The sequence below is a fragment of the Balaenoptera physalus genome (genome assembly GCF_965194825.1).
Source record: "Balaenoptera physalus genome assembly, chromosome: 4".
In the NCBI taxonomy this organism is placed as follows: domain Eukaryota; kingdom Metazoa; phylum Chordata; class Mammalia; order Artiodactyla; family Balaenopteridae; genus Balaenoptera; species Balaenoptera physalus.
Window position 1 is genome coordinate 112,233,823 of NC_138891.1, and position 11,866 is coordinate 112,245,688.

General features: G+C 39.1%; 1 pseudogene across 1 annotated transcript; it reads right to left on the bottom strand.

Annotated features, from left to right (window-relative positions):
• Positions 1–539: 539 nt before the first annotated feature.
• LOC309659582 (ankyrin repeat domain-containing protein 6 pseudogene) lies at positions 540–6,411 on the bottom strand (annotated as a pseudogene). Its single transcript has 2 exons — positions 6,307–6,411; positions 540–6,255 (listed from the first exon to the last, which is right to left on the bottom strand). The product of its transcript is annotated as an ankyrin repeat domain-containing protein 6 pseudogene (transcript).
• Positions 6,412–11,866: the final 5,455 nt, after the last annotated feature.

Genomic DNA, 11,866 nt, shown 5'->3' on the forward strand with positions numbered 1-11,866 from the left:
CTGAACAGCTCAGTTGGTACCGGATTGGTTTGGTATTGATAGAAATCCTTGTATCTGTTAGCTATTGATAATACAAAATTGATGGATAATTTATGAGTATGAAGCTTCAGTGATGTTAAGCAATGAACATTCATTTCTCATGCATTGTCAGGGTTCAGCTGGTCCAGTCTGGGCTTCGGCTAATCCCACCTGGCATGCTTATGTGCATGGAGAGTCCTGCAGCTTCACATGTCTCACATCCTCCTCCTGAGATCAGGGAGCTGCTTGGATATCTCCTTCTCATCTAAATTGACTAGTGGACTAATGTTCTATCTAAACTAATTTAGACTAATGTTGCTAAAGTTTTAGGTTGATGAGTAGAAATGTGGAAACAGTAGGCCTGGAACAGTGATTCCAAGGATATCTGGAGGTTTGTAGATAAATATTCTAGGATGGGCTGAAATATGCAAATACCTGTTTCAGATGACTGTTTAACAAAGGACATCCACATAAGTGGAGGCTCTGAATAATCATATAGACAAGATGACATATTTTGTGAATGTTAATAAACCCCATTTCTCATCTACCTAGTGCTTGCTCAGTGTGGACATAGCAGCAGAAATACAAGCTCTGTATGAACCCAACACATGGAATTCCACTACAAGGATGATCTGGCTTTTGCCACTGTGGATTGTTTAACCTGCCAGGAGCAGACACTGATGCTGAAACGTCAGTTTGATTCCTGCCCCTGGGGAATAGCCAACGACGTTGTTGGTAGGTTAAAAAATTAGTTACTTTCCATCATAGAGAGGACAGTGATATCTTCTTACTGAAATTAACATTTATTCCAGATAAAATTCTACTTCTGTCCTCTCACCACTATCTATAAACTTTGGCATACTTCACTCACCATCATTGATTCTGATGAAGGAAATTATCTCACAGCAAACAAAAGTGCTGCAATGAGCACACGCCCATGAAATTTGAAGGTATTGCCATCTACCCCAAGACTATAAGCAGCTCACATTGTGAAGAACATATCAATGGCCTATTGAAAACTCAGTTTTGTTTCCATTTGAGAGTCAGCATACTTAAATGTAGTGTTTTTTAATTTCAGGCATGATTTATGCTTCTAGCCAGTGACCATTATTGCTTTTTCGTGAAAGGAAATATAAAGGGGAAAGGGCAATGGAATACAAAGGAAATATAAAGGGGAAGGGGCAATAGAGAACTTATACATTTATGGCTTTGCTGATAGCAACTATTCTAAGAAAAACAAGCTGATTTTTTTTAAAGAAAGTAAAAAGGAGCACATGTAAGAAAATGTAATTGTAGTAAATTGCTTGGCTCTGCAGTGAACTATATTTTTTTTAATGTGAAAAAAGTTAACTTGGTGATTTATTCATCAAAATAAATAAATTAACCAGAAGTATGGGGGGGGCAGTGGGACATTAAAGAAGCAAATTTTAATCCTCTATAAGGAAGTAAATATGATATTTCTAAAACTGATAAATCATGAAATAATATAAGCATATTATTTAGAAACAGAATTAATGCTTAATGAAACACCTGAAGAAATGAATGGTGATATCCTCTTGAAAGCAGAATTGGAGGGTAGAAGGGAAAAGGAAGGAACTACTTTTGTATTATAATTAATATTTGTGTCGATTTTAGATCTTTATGTGTTTATTCCTTTGATAAGAAATATTATAACTTTAATAGATAGTCTGTGTGCTGCAGTTGCCAGGAGGAATTGGTCTTCTTCTTCCTCTTCTTTCAGTTCCACTTGTTGATATTTACTGCTAGTTAAACCTATTGTACACCCTTTATCTATGACTATTAACAAAGTACAGCAGATCAACGGGGTTGACATCAGTCTTCAGGGGTCAGAACTGGGCTGGAACTGCACACACAGTGGGGCTCTCACCCCCATTCTTATTCACCTGGACCTCAAAGAAGTCACATCTGAAATCATTAACGTGTGGGCATTAGAAGATTCTGGTCATGAATACAGTCCAGTATTCAAGGACACTGAAATCATGCTGTCCTCTATTGTGATCATCTTTCCTTTTGACTCAAAGGTCAGTCAAATTTTTACATTCCTTTGACAATAGAAATTACAAATCAAATGTGCACACATGAATATCAGTTGCAGTGATCATATGTGGAGTTTAGGGCAGAGAGGCATATTGACCTCAAAAAGACTAAAGGTCCTACTATAACATAATCAATTCCTTTTACTATTCCTAGAAATGCGTCAGTGCTCTGTGGTTTAGCTCAGTCTTTAATCATTCTCACCAGGATCATGACATAAACATAAAACTGGCCTTGATGCCTCCTGTAAGTCTTGCACATTGCTTCCAAAAAGATTTTTTTTTTCTTTAAGGCAAATGACATCATACTTAATCTTTGTTTAAAAACCTGAAATCTTTCAGACTGCTTTAAGGATATTGTCCAACTTATTAGCTTGGCCAAAAAACATCTGATCCATGCTTATGCTTCTGACTTATCTTCTACTGTTACCCCACCTAAATCCAATACTACAGCTTGAGTATTTCTTTTTCTTTCTGGTAGTCAATGTTCACACTGAGGCATTTTGTTGGGCAAACCCTCTATTTAGATGTTTCATGCTCTTTGGCTTTTAAGTCTCTGAGTTAGTTCTTAGTTCCTGTTTTATCAGCTTTCCAGAGTGGATGCTTATGATAAAGATTTTGAAAGCAAAACAACTTTAGGCAACTCTTGTTTTTATATCAAAATACGTAGTCTTGACTTTCCATTCCAGATTCTCCCCTTCATGCCAGATCACATGCTAACAGCCTCTCTTATATTGATCTCTGTAACTGAATATCTGTAGCCATCTCTCTTCATGTTTAGTATCCTTATCACTTCTCACCTTGGTCACTGTGTGGCCATAGAGTTATTCTTGATTCTTTCTAATTTTCTGTTCCATAACTATCACTCCAGCTTCATCTTCAATCTTGCAGTTAATTTTCCAGCTATGCTAAATCATTTGTCTTTGCATATGCCGTTCCTCTGCCTACTATATCCTCTTTTCTTCACATTCCACTTAGGTAACAGCTGTTCACACTCTAGCACCTCCCTTCTCCCTGACTGCCTGTGATTCAGCTGGGGACCTTTATGATATGTTTCAATATCAGCTAAGACTTCCATTGTAGCAAGATCATATTGTTTTCTTTTCTTTTCTTTTTTTTGGTTGACATACATCTACATTTATTAGGAACGCCTAGATCCATAGATTGTCAGTATTTAAAAGAACAAACCAAAAACAACTGAGCTTGATGGGCAGAACACAAGGGGACTAAATGCATACTTTGTTTTTCTGGGTGTTCCCATGTCAGGAAGTCATATTTTCTCTTTGGCTCAATGAGCAAAAGTTTATTCAAAATACAGACACCATTTACTTGGTTCCTGTGTTTATAGAAATAGAATCGAGGTTTCTATGCATACATGGAATTTTGAGGAGATGAATATAATGCCACAAGGGACAAGAAGCTTGGAAGATAATTAAATCCAAAGTTTCAACATACCCTTACTTTTGCAACTTTGTATACTCCGTAGAACAGAGTAAAATCCACAGCGGCTAGGTCAAGCTGGGGAATCCAAGTCAATTTATTGCGTTGTTTACCTTGACATAGTTGCTACAAAGCAGTGGAAAGCTTTTGAGGTTCTTCAATAACAGAACTCAGTTCAAAATGAAATACTTTCAAGAAACAGTCTTATTTCTTTATAAAATATAGACCAATAAGCTCAAATTCAGAAAGGTACTCTAAGATAACTGGCTGTGAATTAGGTTATAGAAGTTTCAGGTAATTGTTAGGTGAATGTTTTTTCCATTAATCCACTTTAAAATCACTATGATTAATTGATTGTACTATTTCTTTCTTTTGGCTGAGAGATACAGGAACCATGATCCAACGATTTGAACCTTTCTCGTTTGAGTTCATTATTAACAAACATTCCCAGTGCTATTAGCCAATTAACCCATTATTTAAATACACTCTGACTTTTCAAAACATTTTAAGATATACTGGATCTTGTGCCATCATGAAAATCCTTCTCCTCAAAATTTGTTTGGTGAGTTTTCCCCCTGTTAAAACACCAGCATTTTGGGAACTATGAACTTGAGGGAGGGGGTTCAGCGTGTCTGTTACAGCTCTTACAGAAAGACACTCTGTCCAGGCACAGCAGGCATGTTGATATGAATGACTGCTTGATTTGAGTTCACAGGGATTTATATTTTTTCTTGCTTTTCATTTACATTATTTCATATCCTGAATATTAGAGTTTAGGCTTACACATCCTTCAGTTTCTTAGCACGGCTGGCTTAATCTGAGCTTTTGAACTTCAGATGAACTTGGGCTGAGGTTTTGAATCTGTAATGAAACCTGAAACTAAGCAAGCTTCCCCTAGTTTCAGTCTAATTGTTGAAGTCTTCATAACTTCAGGGCATAGGAAGCATGTGTGTGGCACATTTTAGAAATTAGTGACTTTTTTAAAAGGCAAGTTCTGCTATGTGTACAATAACCGACACCTTGGGCATAGCTCTTCTGCAGTTGCAGGACCGGAAATCCTCAGGAATCCTTCCCCGCCGCTGCCGCCTCCCACCCCCGGCCACACGGCATGTGTGATCTTAGTTCCCCGACCTGGGATCAAACCCCCACCCCCGGCATTGGAAGCACAGAGTCTGAACCACTGGACCACCAGGGAAGTCCCAGGAATCCTTTCTCATCCCACTTCCCAGGCCCTAGTTTTCCTTCTGTACCTTAGTCCTTAGTTTAGCAAGTTCCTCCTCTAAACTTTTAATGTGTTCCTCCAGCGTGGCCTTGTCTTGCTGGGCTTTCCGACTGGCTTGGCTTCGTGCTTCTTCAATCTTCCTTTCATACCACTTTTCCATCTGGGTGGAAAGAGCCTCAAAGAAATAGTGGGTGAGCTCCAGCGCTTGGGGGGTGTCTCGAGCGTGAGCGGCAGTCTGCTCGCCACCTGCTGCTGGTGGCGGCCGCCCGCAGGCGGTGCTGGCTGCTGGCCGCTGGCCGCGGTGCCTCGTCTGCCCACTTTTCGCACACTTCTTGGTTTGGGTGCCTCTGTCAACACAGGGCCCGGCCTGTGGGTCGCACTTGGCTGCCTCTTTCAAGGGTAACGAGGCTGTCCGGACCTTGACATTCCTCAGTCCGAGGAAGACAGCTCCTGCTGGGGTCTGTGGGCGGCTGTGGAGCTGAGGGCCTTTTCCTTGGGCCTGGCCACCTGGGGGGAGCTGTCAGAGGCTGCTACTGGACCTGCAGTCCCCACTGACTGACCCACACCTGTGGAGGACTCGCCAGTGGAGGGTGTGGATTTAGTCCTGGAGGCCCCAGAATCTCCAGAAAGCTTCAGCTCCAGATTCTGAATCTTTAACATGCACCAAGTTTTTAATTCATCCACCAAGGGCATCTGCCGTTTCTCTCCCTCGTGCTTCTCCGAGTCTGAGCGCTGCTGCAGGCGGTTCAGGCACCCCGTCCTCTCTGCTGAGAGTCGCTCGACCATCAGCTGGTCCAGAACCCGCATTTGGTGCTGGGTCTCATTCCCCATGTGCCCCAGCTTCATGTTCATCTTATCCTGACACGACACCAGCTCTGCTTTGATCTCCTCCACAGTTGCCTCCAACTGATTCTCCAGCTTGTTGATCAGGGGTTCACATCGACAGCCATTTATTGGCGCCTGCATCACTTTGCCGTCCTTGCCCCGGTACAGCGTGTAGAGCTGGTATGATCTGAACTCATGGGGAGGGGATGGGGGCGAACAGCGATGCCTGGGCCTCTTTTTAGGGTGATTGTGAGTGCGCGAGTTCTTCTGCTGTCAGGGCTGCTGGTCTGCTGGTGGGGTGGAGTCAGAAAACGCTGACACGTTGGGCCTTGACGTTTTCTGCCTGTTGTCCTTTGCTCTGGGCTCCGGGGAGGCGGACAGGAAATCTCCTCTGGGCTCTTCTTTTCTGGGTACAGCCTGTTCACTGCTATGGGTGTCTCCTGCTGAGACACTTCCCCGGGGCACTTTAGTGAGGAGGAGAGCAACTTCTGGATTATTGTGGTAGCGGGCAGTCTCCAGTGGAGTCCGGCCTGCATTACTGACAATGGTCCCATCTGCTCCGGCTTCCACTAAGATTTTAACCACCTTCTTGTGATTTAGGGCAGCAGCAGTATAAAGTGCTGTGTCTCCAGCATCGTCCTGGGCATCGAGGTCGCAGCCAGCCTTCAGCAAGATCTGGACCACAGAAAGATGGCCCTTATTGGCAGCAAGATGCAGGGGGGTTCAGCCATGCTTGGTAACGGCTACCTTGGTGCCCTTGTTGATGAGCTGAAACACATTCTCTGCCTGGCCTTTGTACGCAGCTATGAGCAGGCATTCTGAAAGCCCGGTGACCGCATCCTGCTGGCTCATGAATTAGGAGAGAAAGACGTTTTCGGGGAAGTGGTAGACAAGTTCCTTTGGCTCAAGGTGATGCCACAGGCCCAGGCAGGTACCCTCGGGTAAAGATTCTCTGATCATTGGAAGGGGCCTTCATCACTATGCCATCTTTGGGACCTCTGCAGTCAGGATGCCCGGCGCCTCCAAGATCATATTGTTTTCTAATATTTGCTTTGTCTCTGGCTCTCATTAGAGTATAAGCTCCTGGGGGATGAGGTGCTAAATGCACATTTGATTTCAAATGAGTACAAATGCTTGTCAACTTCTTCATCAATCAGCAAATCCATATACAGGCCTCTTTTGCTTATTCCTGAAGCGTCAGGGGTGTTTCAGGGATCTAGGGTCTAAAGATCTATAGATCCTCTTCTAAACTTGAGGCCTTTTTTTTAAAGAAAATCATCCTTTAAGAGCCCTCTAAACAAACACATTCTCTTGCAAGTTCAGCAGAAAGAAGGATAAGAAAAATATAAAATTACCTGAGGTCATGTCCACTATATTAAGATCTAAAGACCAAAGCTTATGTGCAGTTTCTGCCTTAAAGAGTTAGTGCATGCTATGGACCTGACTCTCTCCTAGGTATTGAAAACAACATTTTTATTTACCTCTCAATGGCTCTGGGAGATAAGTCCTATACATGTAATTATTTTTACAGATGTGAAAACAGAGAAGGTCTTTAATGTCACCTGATGGCAAAAGGTAGAGCCAGGATTTAGACCCATTCAGTTGGCTTCAGAGCAATTTGAGTAATGTTGAAAGGCACTGAATAATGAGGAGATATTGAATAATATCCTTTGAACTGAGAAGTAACCTTAAGACCAAAAAACGAAGCAGGCAACTCTATAAAGTGCAATTATGAAGTTTATCGTGGGTAGCTTACATACAGACAGGATCAAGCAGACAAGGATCCAGAGGCATTTGCAGCTGCATGCCCATCGGCCAAAAGGAGTGCTGGGGACTGTGAAGAGGCCAAAGCTAAAAACAGAATCTGACTACCAGGGAGAAGTATGTCTGGTACTAAATGGAACTTGGGCGTCTCATGACCAATAACCATCTTCATCAGCAAGAGACATTCTTTCTGTTTTCATATCAGATGAAGGCAAGTGTAAAAGTTGATTGGAAATTTATCTGGCTTGGGGGCATTCTTTGTGAGTAGGCTAAAGCTCAGTCACCCAGCAAGGGGAGAGTGGTAGGACTGCAGGCCTAAGATGAAGCTGTAAAATGGAGTCAGGAGGGTATGTGCAAGTCAAAACAGCCTTATACTTTACCTTTTGGCTCACAGATATCCCCAAGAGTACTATAACATAATTATTTATCAACTATGAATGATCAAAAAAGAGAAGTTAAAATCCTAAGCAGTTTTATCAGAAAAGAGAGGACAGAGGAGGGATAATATTTAGGGTCAGACCACTGTCTGAATGCCAGGCTCTTAGGCAAAGGCCACTTCCATCCAGATGTGCACTATCCTTCCCATGCTGAACTGGGCCAGACCGTATCTCTAGGTTTGGTTCATGAATAAATCAACTTCTGAGGCAGGGTAGTTTGCCTTGGCATTTACTACAAAATCCATTTACAGACTAAATCAAGAGACCATTTTCATGATAAAGGTGTGAATGGATGAATGAGCAGCATTTTTATTTCTGGTCTATTTTATAGTTTCTATTAACATATAGAGCTTCACCTCCTACAACTCTTCCTGCTGTTCCCTAAAAATGAAATGCCACATTGCCTAGAAGAACGTTGCTGAATAAACATAGTAAAGTTAAAAGGCAGAAAGCTATTACATAGCTTTACATAATAGTTAATTTTTTTTTTTTTAGAATTAATGTCTATTAGAAAGCAGACATTATTATTATTATTTTTTTATAATTTTGCTTGTGGCCTTTTTTTTCAAGTTTATTTGTTTGTTTATTTATTTTTGGCTGTGTTGGGTCTTCGTTTCTGTGCGAGGGCTTTCTCTAGTTGCGGCAAGTAGGGGCCACTCTTCATCGCGATGCGCGGGCCTCTCACTATCGCGGCCTCTCTTGTTGCGGAGCACAGGCTCCAGATGCGCAGGCTCAGTAATTGTGGCTCACGGGCCTAGTTGCTCCGCGGCATGTGGGATCTTCCCAGACCAGGGCTCGAACCCGTGTCCCCTGCATTGGCAGGCAGATTCTCAACCACTGCGCCACCAGGGAAGCCCCATAATAGTTAATTTTAAATGTTTTGCTGGAACATTTTCTGGAAGGACACATTTCTTTTCAATTATTTATTACTGAATATTCAATTTTATTATTTTAAGGAAAATGATAATAACTGATAAGGAAGTTTTATTATCGTAACTTACTTTTGAATAAAACTACTACACTATTGTCCCCAGTTGGAATAAAACTATGGGTATATGAACAATTGTTATCCTCCTCTCTTTGTATTACCTTATTTGACGCCACTTTGTTCCACACATTTTGGTTTTATTTGACAAGATGAAGATTGTTTGATTTTAATAGTTTTGAAATGTGGGAGCTTCATAGCAGGAGTAAAATAATGACTTTTAGATTTTATTACACTCAATAGATTACAATGGTGAAAGAGACTGCATACTTAAAATTCTGGGCTGACTACCACAAACATGAAAACCGAACCCTGGAGCTCAGTCTCATGGTCAAGACTATTTGATTCATGTTTAGGAATTGCTATCGTTTTTATAAGTGAAAAGTAAAAAATTGCAAAGAAAAATGGCAATGAAGAATTAGAATTCATAAAATACCAAATATTTAACTTCTAAATCCTGTGAATATTCCCTTTTGAAATTAACTCATAAACCGTTAAGTTTAGTACTTTATTTGTAAATGGCCCTTGTCTAACTCCTCGGCATCATTCAACTATTGATAATGTATAAGAGATGGATCATCATACTTACATTATTATTCAGCCCATATTATGCATATAAGCAAACTACGGTTTCACCTAATGGTGTTTTGTATTCACGAAGAGTTTGAGTCACTCTGATATCTTGGAACACATTTTTTACATATAGTGTGATAGCGATATTTTTCATATTTATTGTGAGCTCCCCTAAACACATAGAAAGAATTGTGATGGGGTGGTTTGGCTCCTAAATTACGTTAACATTGTCGAATATAGGACTATCTAGAGAATTAAAGAAGTGACATGTTTTGTAGATATTAAAATTTTATGCACTGTTTTAACACTTTTTTAACTCTATGAAAAAATGCCCTTTAATGAAGACATAAGACTGCAATGACAAAACTATTCTTGAGGGCGATGGAAATATTCAGGTACTATGTAGCCCTTAGTTTAAATTATTTATAAAGCCACTAAAATTTTATTTAGAGCAGAGGTAATTGATTTTATAGGGTAGCCTGTTAACAGTCAAGTGTTATCATTTGTAAACCTAGGGCAACATTTCACATTAACAATGTACCATGCCTTTAGGCTAACAATGTTGCCTTTAATAGCACATTTTAATACAACCCCGGTACAGGTAGGCTATCTTTTGTCAGGAAAATAGATCCCATGTATGAAGTCCCGATTATTAATTTTAGTAATGTCAATTTTGTATACCCAAATTATAAATGACCTTTCATTTAGGGATTAATTATCTTATGCTTTGGCATTTTTGTGTTTGTATCTATTTTCCTCTGTTACTACTGAATGCTGATGGCTGCCTGCTTTGGTTCAATATTCCTGTAAGAATGTGACAGAGAACAGCCTAGTACAAAGCTAAATGACATATTAGTATCCTGATAAGAATAAGCAGCATATTGGCTAAGGGCTAGGGAAACAACAGGATTCTTTGTGATTTGTGGCATTTAGAATATATGAACTATAGTGAAACAGGGACATCTGGTGTAGAATAAGGATGCAAAACTTAGAGCAGAAACAAGAAAGACCAAGGTGCCTTGAAATTATACTTAGATGCACTTAAGTTTTGTGTATATCACTGCATGTAAATTTTGCTCCCAAGAACATTACACTCAATTTTATGTATGCATTCTAAAGTATATGGAAATACATGAATACATCAAAATACATACTTCATGTATATGAAATACATCAAAATATGATGACTGAAGAATGACAGATATATCACAGTTTGAAGAATGATAGGTGGATCATAAAGCAAACATATCGGAATCTGACCAATATAGAAGAGGTGGAGGGTATATGGTATATACACTAAGTGATTATTTTAACTTTTCTGTATCTTTGGAAATTTTCATAGTAAAACATGTGGGAAAATGTAAAGATTACACTTAGGAATAAAACAAACTTGAGAATACAAATATTTAGTCAAGAATACTAAAAATAGGTAAAACTCATGTATTCCACAGAAAACCCTTTTTTTTTTAAGATAAAGATTGTTTACTACTTTTTCTTTTCAACGATGAATATGTTTTTCTCTTAGCTGTTGTTTTATCTTCTGACATTACTTAGTAAACTAAGATTATGCTGTTATTGCTTATCTGCCATTAATATCCCATGTGCTTTTCTGCATTAAGAGCTAGAATGACTATAAAAGATAGATGAAAAAGCTGTACTTTTTTGTCTATGAGTGAAAAAATATACTTAAATTTGAGAACCCTTTGAGATTTTAGACTTCACAGTAAATTCTTAAAATGACTTAAGTTGTTCTATATCATGTCAAAGTATAGTTTCTGGAATTACAAACATCTGGAACTTCAAAGAATGGTTTAATAATGATTTTGTGGCACTATGTAAGACCTTAAATAGCTTTACTTCAAAGCAAATCCTTGCTGAAAAGGCCTAGCACTTTATTAAATTTTAATGTAATTCTTAATGCTATTATTTTTTGCTCAAATTTCCATACTTCAGAACAGACATGAGCAAAAGAGTTTGGATTTAGACAGCTTTCTCTGAGTGATTTAAGGAAGTCAGCTTTGTGCTCAACACGCTTAAAAATTTTATATTTCATAATCTTTTAGCATCTTTAACATTTAGACCACATCTAGGGAATCTAATATTCAATCACTGAATTAGATACCCCTTAAATATTTCCTTTGTAACCCTATAATAATTGTGAGAGTAAACATAAATGAATAAAAGTTGCTAAAAAGAGGTTTTGAAATTTCATCTGTTTTCCTTGTTAATTGACATTCTTTTTAAGATCACCTGTATTGTTCCATAATGGAGAAGTCTTTGAAAATATCAGTTTGGATCCTGGTGGTCAAACAGAAAAATGCATATATTAGTAGAAACAATGATTGAATATTATATTTTGAAAATATCTAGAAATCAATAAAATTGCTGTGCTTTTATTACCACATTTTACATGATATAATACATAATATAACATGGAGTTCCTCTCATTTATCTAATAACTATTGGCATATAAAATATAAAGTTAGACAACTCTAAATACTTGCCTCAGAAATTTATGTGCCCTTTGAAAATTTTGGAAATGAATTCT